Genomic DNA, 16,721 nt, shown 5'->3' with positions numbered 1-16,721 from the left:
AGCCACTGCACCCAGTTTTTATTGTTTTATAATGTATTTTGAAGAGTGGACTTTTCATTTTGAAGAATTTCAACTTACCAAATTTTACAAAATGGTTCTTGCTTTTTGTTTAATCTGAGATGACAAAAATTTTTCATTTTCTTTTTTCCTGTGTTTTATTTTTATTCTTTTAAATTCTTTTTAGAAATTGAGCTATGATATGGTTTGGCTATGTCCCCCTCCAAACCTCATCTTGAATTGTAACACCTACATGCTGTGGGAGGAACCCAGTGGGAGGTGATTGAACTATGGGGACGGGTCTTTCCTGCACTGTTCTCATGATAGTGAATGAGTCTCATGAGATCTGATGATTTTAAAAATGTGAGTTTCCCTGCAAAAGCTCTCTGTTTCCCTACTGCCATCTATGTAAGACGTGACTCGCTCCTCCTTGCTTTCTGCCATGATTTTGAGGCCTCTGCAGCTGTACAGAACTGTAAGCTTATTAAACCTGTTTCTTGTGTAAATTACCCAGCCTTGGATATGTCTTTATCAGCAGCGTGAAATTGGACTGCTATAAGGTGTAACACATAAACCATAAAATTTACTTATTTAAAGTGTGCAACTCAGTGGTTTTCAGTGTATCCACAGAGTTGTATAACCATTCCCACAAACAATTTTAGAACAATTTCATTACCCAGAAAAGAAACTGTGTACCCATTAGTAGTCACTCCTCATTTTCCCTTGTCTTTAGCTTTCACCAGCCACTGATCTACTTTCTGCCTCTACAGATTTGCCTATTCTGGACATTTCATATAAGTATAATCATACAATACATGGTTTTTAATGTCTGGCTTCTTTCACTTAGTATAATGTTTTCAGGGTTTTTCCATGTTGTAGCACGTATTAGTACTTCATTCTTTTTTGTGTGAGAATAATGCTTCTCTGCATGGATATACCACATTTAATTTATCCATCTTTCAGCTAATAGATCTCCTTCTGTGTTTTCTTACAGAAGTCTCACATTTTAAGGTTTACTTTTTAGCTTAGGTCCATTTGAGTTAATTTTTGTATAATGTATGAGTTATTTGTTGAAAATACCATCTTTTATTCACTGAATTACCTAGGCACTTCTGCAAAAATCATTTGCTCATATATGTGTGGGTCTATTTTTGTATTCAGTTTTGTTCCACTGACATCTGTAGGTTTGTGCTTTCACAACAATGACATACCTGAATAACTTTCACTTTATAATGTCTTGAAATCAAGTAGTATGAGTCTTCCAACTTTGTTTCATCTTTCAAAAAAAGTTCTGACTATGCTAGGTCTCTTGCTTTTCTATATAAATTTTAAACCAGTTTTAAGAAACCACAAAAAAGTTTGCTGATTTCAATGGTAAATGCATTGAATTTGTAGGTCAACTTGGGAAAGGACTTACATCTTGGTAATAGAGTATCTAGACCCATGAACAAGGTATAATTGTCTATTTATGGTTTTTTTTGTATTATAAATCTTGGACATATTTTGTAAGTATTACATATACCTAAGTATTTTGATGCTATTCAAATTAGACTTTTTATTTTAATTTACTGCTTATTGCTAGTTTATAATCATCAAATTGATTTTTTCTATGTGAAATATTTCTTTTTTATTATCGTATCTGTTGTGATGATCTATGATTAATGATCTTTGAAGTTATGATTGTAATTGTTTTGAGGTATAACAAACCATGCCCACATAGCACAATGAACTTAATAAATGTTGTGTGCTTTTTTATTTCTTCACCAACCAGATGTCCCCCCAATTGGGCCTCCCTATTCCCTGACACACAACAATATCGAAATTAGGCCAATTAATAACTCTTAAAATGGCCTCTAATTGTTCAAATGAAAGGAAGAGTTACGTATCTGTCACTTGAAATCAAAAGCTAGAAATGATTAAGATTAGTGAGGAAGGCATATTGAAAGCTGAGATAGGCTGAAAGCTAGACTTCTTGCACCAAATAGCCAATTTTAAATGCAAAGAAAAAGTTCTTGAGGGAAATTAAAAGTGCTAACACGAGTGATAAGAAAGCAAAACAGCCTTATTGCTGATTTAGAGAAAATTTTAGTGGTCTGGATAAGAGAACAAACCAGCCATAACATTCCCTTAAGCCAAAGCCTAATCTAGAGGAAGACTGGAACACTCTTTAATTCTGTGAAGGCTAAGAGAGGTGAGGAAACTGCAGAAGAAAAGTTTGAAGGTAGCAGAGGTTGGGGTTCATGTGGTGTAAGGAAAGAAGCGATTTTCCTAACACAAAAGGGCAAGGTGAAGCAGCAAGTGCTGACGTAGAAGCTGCAGCAAGTTATCCAGAAGATCTAGCTAAGATCATTGATGAAGATGGCTACACTAACCAACACATTTTCAATGCAGATGGAAGAGCTATCTATTGCAAGAAGATGCCTTGTAGGAACTTTATAACTGAAGGGAAGTCAGTGCCTGGCTTCAAAGGAAAGGCTGGCTGTCTTGTTAGGGTCTAATTCAGCTGATGACTTAAGTTGAAGCCAGTTCAACTTTACTTACAATTCTGAAAATCCTCGTGCTCTAAAGAATTACACTGAATCTCTTAGATCTGTGTGCTAGAGATGGGACAAGGCCTGGATGACAGCATATCTGTTTATACATGGTTTACTGAATGTTTTAATCCCACCATTGAGAACTACTGCTTAGAAAAAAAAAAGATTCCTTTCAAAGTATTACTGCTAATTGACAATGCACCTAGTCACCCAATAGGTCTGATGGAGGTGTACAAGGTGATGGATGTTGTTGTTATGACTGCCAACACAACATCCCTTCCGCAGCCCATGGATCAAGGAGTATTTCTGACTTTCAAGTCTTATTTAAGAAATACATTTTGTAAGGCTATAGCTGGCATAGATAGTGATTCCTCTGTTGGATCTGGGAAAAATAAATTGAAAACCTTTTGGAAAGGATTCACTGTGTAGATGTCATTAAGAACATCCATGATTTATATGAAGAGGTCAAGATATCAATGTTAACCAGTATTTAGAAGAAATTGATTCCAGCCCTCTTGGATGACTTTGAGGAGTTCAAGATTTCAGTGGAGGAAGTCACTGCAGATGTGGGAAGGGTACCAAGAGAAGTAGAATTAGAAGTAGAGCCTGAGGATGTGACTGAACTGCTACAATCATGAGGAGTTGCTTCTTATGGATGAACAGAGTGGTTTCTTGAGATGGAATCTACTCCTGGTGAAGATGCTGTGAACATTGTTGAATTGACAACACAGCATTTACAATATTACATAAACTTAGCTGATAATGCAGTATCAGGGTTTGAGAGGATTGATTCCACTTTAGAGAGAAGTTCTATGGATAAAGCTATCAAACAGCATTGCATGCTTCAGAGAAATCTTTTGTGAAAGGAAACATTAAGCAATGGAGTAAACTTCATTGTTATCTTAAGAAATTGACTCAGCCACCCTAACATTCATCAGCCACCCTAATCAGTCAGCAGCCATCAACATCCAGGCAAGACCTTCCACCCACAAAAAGATTAGGACTTGTCAAAGATTTATATAATTATTTACATTTTTTTATCAGTCGAATATTTAAAAAAATTTTTTTAAATGATGGGACCTCACTATGTTGCCCAGGCTGGAGTGCGGTGACTATCCACAGGTGCAGTTACAGAACACTACAGCTTCCAACTCCTGGGCCCAAGGGATCCTTCCATCTCAGTCTCTTGAGTAGCTAGGACTACAGGTACATGCCACCATGCCCAGCAGTAACAAATTATTTTAAAACTAAGATATGTACATTGTTTTTTTAAAGATGTAATGCTATTACATAATATAGTATAGTGTAAGCATAACTTTTATATCCACTAGGAAACAAAAATATTGTATGACTCTCTTTATTGGATTATTAGCTTTAATGCATTTGTCTGGGACCAAACCTGTCTGAGGTGTTCCTGTACTTCCTATGTACATGTAGTGGGATAGTTTTCTTTTTCCAGAAATGCTACTATTAGTGGTAAATCTAATGATTGTGGTGGTCTTACTAAGAAATAGGATCTTACTGGCATGTAAATAAGCCCTTATATACTGTGTGTTTTGTTATTCATTTCTATTAATAACAGCCCCTAAAGAATCCATGTCCTTACAGGATATTCTATACCCTTCACAATGGCTACAACTACATGAGAGTGAGTGAGCAAGTGAATCAATGGCTAAAAGAACTTTATTTTGAATTTAGAAGTGCTCTGTCCTCATTTCTAAAAATATACTTTGTATTTTAGAGCAGTTTTAGGTTCACAGCAAAATTGAGAGCAGTGTATGGAGCGTTCTCATGTAACTCCCTGCTCATTCTGCCCTCATGCCTACCACTCATCTTCCCATTATCCCCCACCAGAGTGGTATATTTGTTACAAATGATGAACCTACATTGACACATTACCCAAAGCCTATAGTTTATATTAGGGTTTATTCTTGGTGTTAAACATTCTGTGGGTTTGAACAAATGCATAGTGGCATGCATATAATCATATAATCATTTTAGTATTATACACGGTAGTTTTACTTTCTAAAACCCTTCTGTAATCTCCTATTCATCCCTTCCTTCTCCTTAACTCCAGGTGACCACTGATCTTTTTACTGTCTCTATAGTTTTGCCTTTTCCATAATGTCAAGTAGTTGGAATCATACGGTATGCAGATCTTCCAGACTGGCTGATTTCACTTAGTATTAGGCATTTGTTTTCTTCATGTATTTTCATTGCTTGATAGCTGACTTCTTTTTAGTATTGAATAAAAATCCATGGTCTAGATATACTACAGTTGATTTGTCCACTTACCTACAGAAGGATATCTTGGTTGCTTCCAAGTTTTAGCCAATATGTATAAAACTACTTTAAACATCTTTGTGCAGAATTTTGTGTGGAGATGATTTTCAACTCTTGGGTAAATGCCAAGGAGCACACTTGCTAGACTGTATTGGTTTTGTAAAAAATGGCCAAAGCATCTTCCAAAGTGGCTATAGCATTTTGCATCTCCTTCCTGTTGCTCCAAAGCTTTGTCAGCAGTTGGTGTTGTGGTCTGGATTTTGGCCATTCTAATTGGTGTGTAGTGACATTTCATTGTTTTTTCATTAGCATATCCCTGATATGTGTTAAGATTTTTTTGTATATTTTGGATAATAGTCCTTTATCAGATCTGTCTTTTGCAAATATTTTCTTACAGACTATGGCTTATCTATTCTCTTGACAGTGCCTTTTGTAGATCAGAAGATTTTTATTTTAATGAAGTCCAGCATATCCATTGTTTATTTAACACATAGTGCCTTTGATATTGTTTCTGAAAAGCTGTCATCAAGCCTAACATTATAGATATTATCCTGTGTTATCTTCTAGTAACTTCACAGTACTGTGCTTTACATTGATATCTATAATCTATTTCGAGTTAATATTTATGAAGAGTGTAAAGTCAGGGTCTAGATTCTTTTTTTTTTTTTCTTGCCTCAAGATATCTGGTTGTTTAAGTATCATTTGTTGAGAAGATTATCCTTTCTCCATTGCTTTACTCTGACTTATTCTCAAATATTAACGGACTATATTTAAATACATCTGTTTCTAGACTTTCTATTCTGTTTCTTAGATCTATTTCTCTAGTCATTGGTTCATACCATGCTTTCTTGATTACTGTAGCTCTGTAGTAAGTCTTGGAGTTAGGTATGTCAGTCCTCCAACTTTGTTCTTCTTCAATATTGTGTTGGCTCTTCTTTGTCCTTTGTCCCTTCATATGAACGTTTGAATCAGTTTGTTATCCAGGAAGTAACTTGGTGAGATTTTGAGTGGGACTGTGTTGAGATTTTGAGAATTGAAGTTAGGAAGAACTGACAGCCTGACAATATTGAGCTTTCCAATCCATGAACCTGGAATATTTCTCTATTTATTTCATTCATTATTGATTTCTTTCATTAGAATTTTGTAATTTTCTCCTATAGGTATTATATATACTCACACATTTATATGTCTCTGTGTGTGTGTGTGTGTGTGTATGTATGTAGGTTTACACCTAAGTATTTTATTTCTGGAGGTGTTAATGCAAATGCTATTGTGTTTTTAATTTCAACTTCTATTTTTTCATTGCTGTCATATAGGAAAGCAATTGATTTTTGTATTGTAACCTTGTGTCTTGCAATTTTGCTATAAGTGCTTATGGGTTCCAGGAGTTTTTTGTCAACTTTTTCAGATTTTCTATATAGATACTCATGTCATCTGCAAGCAAAGACAATTTTGTTTCTTTCTTCTCTTCAGCATACATTTTACTTTCTCTTTGTCTTATATCAGTAGAAAGGATTTCCAGGTATGATGTTGAAAAAGAATGGTGAGAGAGGACATCCTTGTCTTACTCCTGATCTTAGTGGGAATGCTTGTAGTTTCTCAAAATTGTGATGTTAGCTGTGGGTGTTTTGTAGATATTCTTATCAAGTTGAGGAAGTTCTTTATTTCTAGTTTACTGAGAGTTTTTATCATGAAAAACTGTTGGATTTTGTCAAATGCTTTTTCTGCATGTATTGATACGATTATGTGATTTTTCTTCTTTACCCTGTTGATATGCTGGAATAAACATTAATTGATTTTCTAATATTGATTTAGTCTTGTGTACCTCAAATCCATTTGGTTGTGGTGTATAATTCTTTTTTACATTGTTAGATTTAATTTGCATATATTTTGTTGAGGCCTTTTACATTTATGTTCGTGAGAGATATTGCTGTGAGATTTTCTATTCTTGTTAATACATTTGTCTGGTTTTAGTTTTAGGGTAATGCTGACCTCATATAATGAGTTAGGAAGTGTTTTCTCTGCTTCTGCCTTCTGAAAGAGACTGTTTGGAATTGGCGTGATATCCTCCTTAAATGTTTGATACAGTTCACCAGTGAACACATCTAGGACTGGTGCTTTCTGTGTTGGAAGGTTATTAATTGTCAATTCAACTTCTTTAATAGATACAGGCCTATTCAAATAATATATCTGTTTTTCATGTGAGTTTTAGCAGATCGTGTCTTTCAGGGAATTGGCCCATTACATCTAGATTATCAAATTTGTGGGCATAGAGTTATATATATTCTTTCCTTATTATTCTTTCAGTCTCCAGAGAGTCTGTAGTGATATCCCATCTTTCACTGCTCATGTTAATTTCTAAATTTGTTAAATTTGTTAAGGTGTGTGTTATGGTTCTTTTAAATTTGTTAAGGTGTGTTTTATGGTTCAGAATGTGGTCAATATTGGTGAATGTTACATGTGAGCTTGAGAAGAATGTGTGTTCTGCTGTCATTGCATGAAATAGCCTGTAGATGTCAATTATATCCAGTTGATTGATGGTGTTTTTGCGTTCAACTATGTCCTTACTGGTTTTCTGCTTGTTGGATCTGTCCATTTCTGATAGAGAAGTGTTGAAGTCTCCTGAAGTCTCCAGCTATATGAGTGGATTAATCTATTTCTTCTTGGGATTCTATCAGGTTTTGCCTTATATCTTTTGATGCTTCATTAATAGGAGCATACACTCTAAGGATTGTTATGTCTTCTTGGAGAATTGATCCATTTAGTATGTAATGTCCCTCTTTATTTTTGACAGCTTTCCTTGTTGTCAGGTCTTCTCTGTCATAAATTAATATAGGTCCTCCTGCTTTCTTTTGATTAATATTAGCATAGTGTCTTTTTCTGTCCATTTACATTTTATCTGTATGTGTCTTTACATTAAAGTAGATTTCTTGTAGACAACATGTAGTTGGGTCTCAGTTTTTTATCTACTTTGACAATCTTAATTTGCTTCCAAAATGATTATTGATATATTTTGATTAATATCTTCTATATTTGTTACTTTTTTTGTTTGTTGCTCATTTTCTTTGTTCTGCTTTTGTATTCTCTTTTTGTCCCTTTGGTTTCAATTGAACATTTTGTATGATTTTTTAATCTTTTGTTAGCATATCAGTTATGTTTCTCTTTTTACTTTTTAAGTGGTTGCCATACAGTATGCAATATATATTTACAACTAATCTATGTCTACTTGCAAACAACACTATACCACTTCACAGGTGGTGTAAATACTTTATAATAACAAATAATCCTAATTTTGCCTCTCATTCCTTGTATCATTGCTATCATTCATTTCACTTATACATAAGCATATGTGATCATATACATGACTACTATTATTATTTTTTAACAAGCTGTTATCTGTTAGATTAATTAAGAATAGGAAAATAAAAGCTTTTATTTCATGTTCACTTATCCCTCCTCTGATGCCTTCCTTTCTTTATCTAGATCTGAGCTTCTGATCTCTATAATGTGCTTACTACCTAAAAAAACTTTAAACATTTCCTGCAAGGGAAATGTACGGGTAATAAATTTTCTCAATTTTTGCTTGTCTGAGCAAGGCTTTATTTCTTCTTTATTTTTGAAGGATCATTTTCTGGGGTACAGAATCCTAGGTTGGTCGTTTTGCTCTCTCAGCACTTTATTTCACTCTCTTCTCTTCTTGCTTGCATGTTTTCTGGTAGAAAGGTGGATATAAAACTTATCTTTGCTTCTCTATAGGTAAGGTATGTTTCCTTCTGGCTTTTTTCAGAATTTAAAAAAATCATTGCTTTTATGTAGTTTAAATGCAATATCCACATACCTATAGGTTTTTGGCATTTATCCTACTTGGTGTTGTCTGAGCCTCCTATAACTGAGCTTTGATGTCTGACATTAATTTGGGAAAATCTCAAGATGATTTCAAATATTTCTTCAATTTTTTTCTCCCTTATTTGTCTGGAATTCCTATTATGTGTATGTTATAACTTTTGTAGTTGTTCCACAGTTCTTAGATATTCTGTTTTCTTTGTTTCATTCTTTTTCCTCTTCACTTTTTAGTTTTAGAGGTTTCCATTGAGATATCCTCAATATCAGAGATTCTCTCCTCAGTTGTGTCCAGTCTGTTAATAAGCGCATTAAAAGCATTCTTCATTTCTGTTACCATGCTTTTCATCTCTAGCATTTATTTTTTGCAGGGGAATCTTTGATTTTTCTATCTTTCTGCTTACATTGTTCATTTGTTCTTGCATATTGTCTCTATTATCTGTTATGGCCTTTACCACATTAATCACGGTTATTTTTAATTCAGAGTCTGTTAATTAATTCCAGCATCCCTGCCATATCCTTACTTGGTTCTGATAGTTGCTCTGTCTCTTTAAACTATGTATTTTACCTTTTAGTCTTCCTTGTAGTTGTCTCTTGATAACCAGACATACATATTAGGTAAAATGAAATAAAGTAAATAGGTCTTTAGTAATGTAGCGGTAAGGTGGTCGAGGAGTAGAGTCATTCCGTAACCCTATAATTAGGTCTCAATCTCATAGTGAGCCTAGAACTTTCACAAGTGTTTCCCAGGATTTGGATTTTTTTCTCTTTTTCACTTCCTTAAGTGGGATAGGATGGCTGGAATGGGCTAGAGTTGTCTATTTCCCTTCACCCACTTAGAAGGCTACAGGATCTTGGAGATGGGTATTTCTTTCCTCCAGGCTGGTTAGGTGCTGATAAAACTATTAGGTTAGGCTCTGTTGTATAGTTTCTTTTTTCTGGTGGCAGACCTTGTTAAGAATAGAATGCTGTTATATTTCAAAATGTTTTTCCCCTCCCCCTGCTGTGATCACAAGGTGAGTTTTTTTTCTGATATTCACTATGAGAACTGATTGAGCTTCTGGAGCTAAAACTCATAGAGCTAAAACTCATAGAGCTTCTGGAGCTAAAACCCTCCCTATGACTGGGTCCACCTAGAGTTTTAAATTCTCAATCTTGTCCATTCTTAGCCTCTAGCCATTCATCAACTATCATTCAGGTTTTTCTGCCCCAGCACTGGTTACTATGGTGGTTTCTGTCTGTGGGTTTCTACTTTGGTAAGCTGTGATTGTCTCTGTAGCTGCCTGTCTGTCTCTCCAACTTTGAGAGCAGCACTTTGCTCTGTGACCTCATTTTCTTTTACAGATCTCATAACAGTTGTTGGTTTTATAGTTTGTTTAGCTTTTTAGTTGTTGTTAAGATGGAGTAGTGACTTCCAACTTCCTTACAGGCTGGACTAGAAACCTTCGCTTTCCGTATTTTGAAGTGTATTTTGATTTGTGTTAATTGTTGATACTTCTTTAACTACATGGTTGCTAAACTAAGTAATTTTCAGTGCTATGGAGAGCTAGCTGTTTAATGTAATCTGTGATAAATTTCCTTGGAAAGTATTATATCCTCTTATTTTTAAAAACTTTTGGATTTTTTTCTTTGTCTTTTCTTAAAGTGAAATTCTCCCATGTTACTTTTAGAAGAATCATAGATCCAGGTTTGATTTGGGGTTGGCCTGACACACCAGGAGCGGTTCTGCAGAATGACAATCTTGTTTAGGCTTCTCTAAAACTGAAGTGGCCTCTCTCTTTGCTCCTTTTTACAGGGGACAAGCGGTGGTCATTTCAGATCAGCTAGGGCTTCTCCAAGCTCAAGTGGCTATCCTCTTTTGTTCTGATGTATACCTACTTCTCATCCTGAGGTTAACTTGGCTCCTGTTGCAGAGGAAGCTGAAGGTGAATGACAGTTTTCTTCCCTGAAATTTGCTGCCAGTCTTGTTATCCTTGGCGTTTCTAACTCTGACATGACACTCTCACCTAAATTGGCTGATGCTGATTTGTCCCTGGATGAGAATGGCAATCTGGCTTCATTATTTTCTCCATTCTTGTGCACATGCAAATTTGCCTGTTTCTGCTGCTGCTACCCAACCATATTTCTGCCTCAGCATTAGGTAATGAGTTCTCTCTTCATTTTTATTTCAGAGAAAACTTTTTCAGACCTATTGGCAGCTGTATTGTAAATAAAAGCTTTAGTTCTACATTCTTTCTTCTTTTTTTCAAGTGATAATCATTTGATTCTTTTTACCTAATAAATTAATTTTGTTTTCCTGCCTCCTTTAAATTTTTCCCTAGAAAAGTACATATGCTGTAACCAATCATTTAAAATATAAGAAGTGTATTTGCCTTTTTCTTTCAGTGTCGTCTTTATTTTAAAAAACATATTTGGTATGAAGTACAAGGAATAATGTTAGCATCTGTGCAATATGAAACAATTAGATGAACATTGTGAATAATAGTGGGGAGAAGTGGTATCTGTGCTTCTTACACATTCGCCCTAGAAAACACTGTGAAAAGTATGGTTTGCTATATTTTAGATACTCCATAATTACCATGTGGATGTGAGTTGTTATGGTAACTGGGTTTCTCCCCTTCTATTAAATAACAGAATAAATGGTTACTTGAGATGTGACTGAATTGTCAGCTTTCAAGCTAATGTTATCCTGATTGGAAACAGTGGAGAGGTAGGAGAGAAGGAGGGAGAGAGGGAAGGAAGGAGGAAACGTTGGGGAGAGAATATTAAATTTCCAGAAAACACCTGGAAAGAGATGATTGTCATTTTACTTTAAAAAGTGTCCTCCCTTCTCTTCTCATCACTATCTGTGAGAGGAACAGGTCTAACAGTAATTTTGTCCCAACAAGATTACTATCGATGGAATACTGAAGCCCGTTATTTCTTGTATATAAATAATGGGATATTGAGTGGCTTTTGGGGTCTCTAATACCAGTTGCAACTGGTTTTTCTTCTGGGAATGTGGAAACTGTGTGTGTGTGTGTGTGTGTGTGTGTGTGTGTGTGTGTGTGTGTGTGTCATAAAGCTAAATGTGGTGGTTCAGTATTCATCTGTGTGTCTGTGTAGCAGTTGAAGTTAAATACTTTTATTTTGATAATAATGTTTACATATGGCAAGCATGAAAAATGCCTTTATAAGATTGGGGTTTTAAAATTAATAGCAAATACTTAGTTTACTTGTCAGTTTTTACATGCTACTCTTCCAATCCCATTCTGGTTTGACAATCAAAGAACGCCATCGAAGTTTGTTACCTGATTTATAGTATTTAATGAAGGGCTCTTATAATGGGTATTTTCTTGTAGATGGAATAATCATATTCGTTAAGATCACTCAAGAGGCGGAATGCAATACCAAATTTTTGGAAAAAGTATTCTGAACTGTAAATTAACTAATTAGATGGATATGTAGTCCCTTGTAGTAAAACATGTATGAGGAAACATGATTACCTTTTCATTTTCTCTCCCATCATTCCCCTACAATTGCGAATTATGTGTCTAAGCAGAACATTTCCTGTTGTGATAGTATTTCAAGTATACTTAATTAAAGCTTACATCATACAGATTTAAAAGTTTACAGAATTTCAATATATAAAAATTATAATATCTGCTTTAAAATTTTACCATGTCATTCAATATGTTTTCATCTGGAATTAAACCTTTCCTGGCTAGAACATTTTAGACTTGCTTTTGTAAAATCTCAAAAAACTAGCTTCTCAACAACTCTGTGTCTATTTAAAATAAGTTTTAAATGTTGTGTTTCCAGAATGATTAAAACTTGAACACCATAATTTTCTGCAAACACTTGCTTGTGATAGTATGATTTTCACATAACAAGAATTTGTCTTAAAGAGAATGCTATGTATTTAATTCTGTTAAACTCAGCAGGTACTTAATTGAACACTTATGTGCGAGACACTGTTATGGGTACCATGGGAGGGATTCCAGCATGAATAGAACATGACCTCTGCTCCTTAGGATTGCATGAGATTAAGATCTAAAGACAGAATCTGTGGAGTGTTGTGGGAGAGGCACATATGTACTGGAAATATGGAGATGAGAAAAATTATTTTGGTAAGTAGAAACGAGAGGAAAATGGGTCATTCAAGGCAGAGGAAGCAGTGAGTGCAAAGATCCTGTAAAGTATAAGACAAGCTTGGGGACTGGTTCATAATTCAATGCAGCCAGAATATAGGTTTTGTAAAAGAGAGGAGCAAGACTTCAGGTGGAGAAATTGGTTGAAGGTCTTGGCCAGCAGTTATTTCTTCAAGTAATTCTAAAAGACTTTGAACATTATACAAAAGAGTTTGGACTTTATTCTTTAATGAGCCATCAGAGGTTTTGGAAAGTTCTGAGTTAATGTATTAGTAGTAAGAGCAGCACCATTGGGGATGTGTTAGGACAAAGAAAGGTTTTAAGCTGTTAAGAGATCAGTTACTAGATCATGTTAATCTAGGCAGGAATCAGATAGGACTAAACCAAATAAAGGAAAAAGTTGGGACATATATATTAAGTGTTTCAGAAGTGGACTCAAGAATTGAGTCTCAAGGCAAGGGAGACTCCCAAGATAAATCAGAAATTTCAAACCTGGGTAACTGGAACATCGATAGATAATATTTGACGGGAACAGGAAAGATAAGAGGAAGGGTGGATTTTGAATGATGATGACAAAGAAGGGTGCAAAGTCTAATAGATGGTGAGAGGTGAAAGTTTGAGAAGTACGTGTTCTAAAACTTGTGATTTTTTTAAACTAGGTATTTTAAATTCTATATTTATTTGGGTATAATATGAATACACTAGAGTTCTCCCATTTTACTGTCTAGTTCTATGATTTTTGGTAAGTGCACACATTCCTCCAACCAGCACTATGGTCAAGATGAGAGTAGTTCTACCACCCTCAAACATTTCCCCATGCTCCTTTGTAGTCAGCCCCTTTAACCACCTCCATCTCCTGACAACCTCAAATGACTAAGAGGACTGAACTCCAGGTCCTAGCCTATCCTCACTTCATCGGGACAAATTTTGCTTCAGCTTTTTGTCTTATATATTGGCATTTTACTTTATATTGAATTTGGGATAGGGTAGAAGAATTACATAGTTAAATGTTTGAAAATCATCATTCTTCTGTGTTACTGATAAAGCTCTTTCTGAGCTGCCTTTATCTCTTTCCTGGATTGTTGATGTGGCCTCTGAGTAGGTTTTCTTGTGTTGACCTTTGCTATCTTTAGTCTATTTTCAACAGAGCAGTCAGCATTGTCCTTTTACAATATAAATTAGATCATGTAATTCTTTTTCTCAAAAACTTATAATGGTCCTCTCCTCAGTAAGAATAAAAGCAAGTCCTGAACAGTGCCCTAGAAGGCCCTGAATTCTCTGGGTCCCCATTAATTCACGAACTTTTTCTCTTTCTACTCTGTGTTTTGCTCATTTTGTCTATTGTATTTAGACTGGCCTCTTTTCTCTTTCTCAAACAGGTCAGTTGTGTGCTTGCCCAGGACCTTTGCCTTGCCATTATCTTTAAATTGAGGTGTCATTCACATAACATAAAACAAACCATTTTAAAGTGTGCAATTCACTGGCATTTAGTACATATACAATGTTGTACAACTATCACCTCTATTTGGAAATGTTAGTTCCGAAACATTTCATCTCTTCCAAATGAGACCATGTCCCCATGAAGCATCCACTTTCTATTCCCTCCTCCTTTCTTCCTGTCTCCCTTCCCCTCTCCCCCTGGCAGCTACTAATCTACCTTCTGTCTCTATGGCTTTACCTATTCTGGATATTTCATATAAGTGACATCATATAACACGTAACCATTTGTGCCTGATTTCTTTCACTTTGGCATAATGTTTTCAAGGTTCAGCCATAGTGTATCAGTACTTCATTCTTTTTATGACCAAATAATATTTCATTATATACATATTGCATATTTTATTCTTCTAGTTTTCCATTGATGGACATTTGGATTGTTTCTACCTTTTGGCTATTGTGAAAGTGCTGCTATGAACACTGATATACATGGATTTGTTTGAATACCTGTTTTCAGTTGTTTTGGGTGTATACCTAGGTGTGGAATTGCTCAGTCATATGGTATTTCTATGTTTAGCTTTCTGAGGAACCACTAAAGTGTTTTCCATACCAGCTGAACCATTTTTTATTCCCATTAGCACTTACTTTGGTCTTTACATCCTCACCTCCTCCAAGTTTTTGCCCATACTTTACCTTCTCTACAAGATCTACTCTAACCACCCTATTTAACTCTATAACCTGCTCCTATCCCTGCCCTCACCTCATTAGCATTCTTCCCTCCCATGTATATATTCCTATTGTGGTCTCTTCTTTGGGCACATGTGTAATGTTTCATTATAACTCACTGCCTCTTACGCATTGAAACTTGACTTTTATTCTTCCCTAAGCCATAGGACCGTGCGTCTCAATTCTCCATCAGATAGCTGTCATTGCAAGAGTATGTGTAGTTACTTATATATAAAAAAAAATTCCACACATTCATTAAAGCTGAGTGATACAGTGATCGAGAACCCTACTTTATCATCTGCTGAATAACTAGGTTGCAACTTCATGATTTGAACTTATTTTGTTGGTTGGATTTTTTTCAAAGGCTTCTCACAAGTATAGCAAATTGGACATAATTGTCATACTTTATAAATGCTAATTGAATTTATTTTTCACCCTAGTAACATTAACCTAAAATATAGGTGATATGGATTACTATACAGTATATTAAATTGAAATAGCATTCTAAAATATGTTTTTGTTAAAAATGGTCAGGGGAGTCCTTTTAGCTTGTGACACAATGGCACTTTAAGGGCATGACTTTCTTCAAGCTGTTTCTCTAAAGTCTCTCTTCATTAAGAGAAAAAGCAAAAGCAAGAAAATGCATTTTTAAAGAGATTTGTGCACAGCTGACTCCATAGAACACTAAAACTAGGGTATAATCCCATAAAACATGGGGAGTTCAGGCTGGCGTCTAGGCTGAAGCATTCTACTGTGCTCCTGTACCCACCTTCAGCTATGGTTGAAGCAGCGGGAAGAGGATTAGCTTTAACCTTGAGTTTATAACCTCCTTTTAAATAGGTTTCCTGGCATGAATGTTTTCATGTTTAGAGGCTGAACATTTGATATGCTCATTTTCATTTACATTTTTTCCATAATCCTTTCCTTTTTAAAACTCAAGTTTAAAAAGCAATTGTGAGACCATTGTCTTCCCCGCAAATTGCTCTTTTGCCAATTTGCTGAGGCTAAGGGTATTCTCAGTAGTACAATGATTCTGTGGGTTATTTGGCAAAAATTTAAAAATATTTTAAGCTTGTAAAGTAAGAGAGAAACGTTTTGGTTGTGGTGATTGAGTATTGTTTCTGTTAAATCCAGGTGTCAAAATAGGACTTGAAGATAATTATTATATTTTATGAAAAGGGAACAGAACTGATAGGAAAAAAGTTAAAGAAAACTGCCCACATTTTGGAGATAAAGAGCAGAGCCAAAACCTGATCAACGCCTCCCCAACTGGAAATAGAACCTAGGTTGTAGTTTGCCACCTGAATAACAGGAGAAGAAGCAGGAGCTGGAGGACTCATTCCTTCAAGGATTTTTGTTGACTTGTTGACAAGGCTCCCCTCACCCTGCTCGTTGTAGTACTTATTCAGGAAAAGTCCTGTCTTTATAATTACTTTTAAGTTCATCTCATGGCTGAGTATCTGTTTCATACTGTATAAGATCAATTTTTTAAAAACCGCAATGCCATTAGAAGTAATAGATAGCAGTCGGAATTAATCTCTTTGTTTTCTTTATTCCCATGGATTCTTCCTATTTGTGTCCATTTCTGGGTCTCTCACTGGTGGAAAAGTCTCTGCAGACACAGATAATCTTCTCATCTTTCCACAGTACCTTGTATATAGTAGGACCTCGCTAAGACTGGGATTAAAGAACATACTAGAGGCCGTGGGAACCAACTGTATTCAGAGAGACTATTATCTTCTTATCTTCCCTGTCACAAGGCACTGGAGAATAT

At 35.3% G+C, this 16,721-nt stretch overlaps 1 protein-coding gene across 4 annotated transcripts in view; it reads left to right on the top strand.

Annotated features, from left to right (window-relative positions):
* Positions 1-16,721, top strand: part of FOCAD (focadhesin) — a 314,136-nt gene that overhangs the window by 208,971 nt on the left and 88,444 nt on the right. The window lies entirely within an intron of this gene.

The sequence above is a fragment of the Macaca mulatta genome, chromosome 15 (assembly GCF_049350105.2).
Source record: "Macaca mulatta isolate MMU2019108-1 chromosome 15, T2T-MMU8v2.0, whole genome shotgun sequence".
NCBI classification, from domain to species: domain Eukaryota; kingdom Metazoa; phylum Chordata; class Mammalia; order Primates; family Cercopithecidae; genus Macaca; species Macaca mulatta.
Note: the sequence above shows the minus strand (reverse complement) of the source record. Positions and strands in the feature narration are given on the sequence as shown.